The sequence below is a fragment of the Capricornis sumatraensis genome, chromosome 9, assembly GCF_032405125.1.
Source record: "Capricornis sumatraensis isolate serow.1 chromosome 9, serow.2, whole genome shotgun sequence".
NCBI lineage: Eukaryota > Metazoa > Chordata > Mammalia > Artiodactyla > Bovidae > Capricornis > Capricornis sumatraensis.
Genome location: NC_091077.1, coordinates 87895217 through 87899027, shown reverse-complemented (window position 1 = coordinate 87899027; position 3811 = coordinate 87895217). Strand labels below are relative to the sequence as shown.

Genomic DNA, 3811 nt, shown 5'->3' with positions numbered 1-3811 from the left:
CAACTGCAAACTCCTTACGTACAAAACTGAGAAGTATAGCAAACTTTGCAGGTGGTTATTCACTGATGTTCTGAGATCAAGAGCGATGCCACAATCAATTCTTTCTATATTTGTCCAAGAGGCAGAGTACCTCACAATGTGTAGGTCTTTCTTCTTAAAAGCTAATGATCTGTGAGGAGTCTTATTTTTGTGTTAACAGTAAACGGTCTCCTTCAAAGTTCAAAGGAGACATATCTATATATTCTTCACACCCCTCAGATTCAGTTTTGTAACAGGACACAGGTTTTTCTTAGGCAGATACCCCCAAAGAAAAAGTGAGTGGATTATCACTCTGTCTTGATAATTAGGTAAAAGCAATGTCCCTGCGGCAGTCTATTCCTTATCCACTCTGTGTGGTAGGTGAAACAGAAGGTGGAGTCCGAGCAGTGACCAGCATCACTGTGCTTTAAATTGCAACAACTTTTGAAATCCAGACTTGGGAGAGAAATCTGAAACTGGGGACAAATTTAGGTTCCCAGTTGCTGTGAATAAGTAGATCATCCCCAAATCACCAAAGGTTCAAAGTGAAGTGAAGTGAAGTCGTTCAGTCAATCCCACGGACTATAGCCTACCAGGCTCCTCCATCCATGAGATTTTCCAGGCAAGAGTACTGGAGTGGGTTGCCATTTCCTTCTCCAGGGGATCTTCCCCACCCAGGGATCGAACCTGGGTCTCCTGCATTGTAGGCAGACGCTTTTACCATCTGAGACACCAGGGAATTAATGGTTCGAAAGTGAATATAAAATAAAGACCACACTTATCAAATTGACATTTAGAGCTCTCTGCAATCTAATAGCAACCTACTGCTCCAAAAAAAAATATTTTTTTTTTAAACTTTCCAAATACTGTTCATTGAACCTGGGGACGGGAAGAAGGTATGTGAAAGTCTGGGACGCCAAGCCTAGGCGTGCACGTTGACAATATACAGGGCCGAGGTGCCCCGTCACCGGCACTCGAGCCAGCAGTGCCGTCCAGCTGCCCAGGGAACAAGAGGTGGACGAAGGTCTCCACAACAAAGGTCTCCTTTGTAGACTTTTACACTAGCCTTTACGCTAAGGAACATCAGGAGGAGGACTGCTGGCCGGTAAGTGCGCTACGGGTCGCAACGTGTTATCATCCACACCTGGGCAGAGGCGACGATGTAATGGGCCAGACTGATGCTGGAGTCGGTGCTCATTTGGATGTATTTCCAGTCAAACTCAATGCCCCCGAGCTCCCACCAAGAGGGGTATACCGCAGGACATAATGAGCTCGGCGGCGGCCCAGCCCAGGGCAGCAACCATGGTCTTGTATTCCCCCTTGCCGGCATTCTGGGACATGACAAGGTTTAGGCCTATCAGGGTCTGCCATGTCCACACTGGCCTTCATTAACTCCCCAATGAAGTCACAGAGGCTGCCTTCCCGGGTGGGAAAGAAGGTGGCCAAGAACAGCACCTTGCACAGCTGGACAAACAGGTAGATGACCCCGGCCTGGACGCCACAGGCCACTGCTCTTGTGGGTGGTGAAGTAGGGTAAGTAGGCCGGCCAGGGCGAAGCAGTTCCGGAAGTGGAAGTGTGTCATGACGCCGGCCGCCCGGCCTGCCGTAGCGCGCCTCTCTGCCTCAGTGGCCTGGCGCCGCAGCCCGGGCCTGGTGCCGACGGACGCTGCCTGCCTCCGCCACGGCCCGTGCAGCCTTCTGCAAGCGAGGTTCCCGTGCCAACATTTTAAACTGCTGTTTTCATTCCGTTTCCTGTAGCAAAGTCTATTTACTGTTACTTCAAAACATTATTGGAGGAGGCAATGGCACCCCACTCCAGTACTCTTGCCTGGAAAATCCCATGGACAGAGGAGCCTGGTGGGCTGCAGACCGTGGGGTCGCTAGGAGTTGGACGCGAATTCACTTTCACTTTTCACTTTCATGCATGGAGAAGGAAATGGCAACCCACTCCAGTGTTCTTGCCTGGAGAATCCCAGGGATGGCGGAGCCTGGTGGGCTGCCGTCTATGGGGTCGCACAGAGTCGGACACGACTGAAGTGGCTTAGCAGCAGCAGCAGCAGCAAAACATTATATGGACTCCAGGGGCTACAATTCTGTTTACATGTATTCCTTTTTGAGACCCCCCCACGTCTTTACTTCTCACTTTATCTGAACCGTGTCTTTCCTTTATATCCATCCTAAAAGGCTCACCCGAGGTTCTCTTCCCGTTTGCTCCGGATGGTGATGATCCCTTCTCTCTTCTGATCAGTCAGAGAACTGATCTCCCACACATCTCATTAGGCTATCTTTGCTTGCTACTTAACATTGTGTCCTATGTCCCATCCTCTCCAACAAATTCTACTGTGCGGGGGTGCTGTGAACAAGTCCCAGAGTGTAAGTTCCTTGTAGGCAATCACACATTTCTATGTGCAGCCTTCATAGAGCTTTAAAAAGGCACTCATGATATTTGTCAATGGATCATTTGATTGAATTTCTTTGCATTTTAAATATGAGTATAATCAATGTTAAGTGTTTGACTCCAAATTTCTCCAATTGTGGAGACTTTTGCCAAGTTGAGACTGGATTTACAAAAGCATATTGCTAGGCATTAATGTAAGCCTGAGATAACACCCTTACATCAAAGATAGGGAAAAAAAATACAGATTAAAAACCAAAGAGATAATGTAGAGATAAAATTTTAAATTTCCTTTAAACTTCTGCAGTAATGTGCTCTGGCTTTTAAGATATCTTTTCAATATAACCAATAGTCTGACCATCAGCACATTACTACAAGGGATCTTTAAAAAAAATAAAAAATAAAAACAGAGCTCTGTAGAACTGATCCCAACAGGTACTAACAGAAACAATAAAACATACAAACTTGTGTTAAAAATACTGAGACAAACCTAGTCTTGTACACTCTCAGTTAAGCTCTGAAAGAAGCTCTCTTCTGAATAAGCTAGGACAATGGAGCATTCTAAAAAGAATTTGGAAAATGAAATTAGGGTAGGTAACAGTGTCTAGAAAAACAAATGTAGTGACAAAGACTAATTTCACACCAGCTGCAATGGGATTGTATCTCTATAGGACTACTGCACAGACTTTATGCCAAAGTAACCATTCCATTCAGCCAAACAATTGGAAATTCAAACAATGAAGTGGACTGACTTCACTCAGTTAATTGGCCAGTCAACTGAACTAACTGAATGTACAGGCATTAAAAAACTTTGCTCCTTAACTGAAGTGACCTTTAAAGTTCAAATAGTATACAGCTGTAAAAAGCGTTTTCTAAGCTTAAAGTAGCATACAAAATGTGGTGCCACGAACCATCAGCTGTCCACCAGAGACATGCTCCTCTCCATAGTGTAGAGATATTACTGGAAAGTGACTGTATGCCAGAAATTCCATTTCCCAGCCCCCTTGCATTTAGGTGAGGCCATCTGACTAGTTCTCATAAACACACACACACACACACACACACACACACACACCAGTCTAAGTGGTCCTGCTCACTGGGGGATGATTTCCTCAAACCCATTTGTGCCTTCACGGTGATCCTTTTCCCCCTATCTGCCCAGACTCTTCTCCTATGCCTGCTTTCACCATTGCTACCTTTTGGTCTTTGTGGTTGGAAGAAATTTTTCCATAAGCTAAGAGTATTAGTGGGGCTTCTGCTCAGCCTCTACAACAAAAAAATTACCATAGATTGGAAGGGTTAAACCAAGGGTTCCCAAACTCCAGGTGGTAGACCAGTACCTCCTGTTAGATCAGTGGCAGTATTAGATTAGAAACAAAGTGCACAATATATGTAATG

General features: G+C 45.4%; 1 non-coding gene and 1 pseudogene across 1 annotated transcript; both read right to left on the bottom strand.

The window, feature by feature from the left end:
* Nucleotides 1–684: 684 nt before the first annotated feature.
* On the bottom strand, nucleotides 685–757 carry TRNAC-ACA (transfer RNA cysteine (anticodon ACA)). The gene has a single exon. It is a non-coding gene; the product is annotated as a tRNA-Cys (tRNA).
* Nucleotides 758–940: 183 nt separating this feature from the next.
* Nucleotides 941–1601, bottom strand: LOC138086607 (BOS complex subunit TMEM147-like; annotated as a pseudogene).
* Between the last annotated feature and the right edge of the window lie 2210 nt (nucleotides 1602–3811).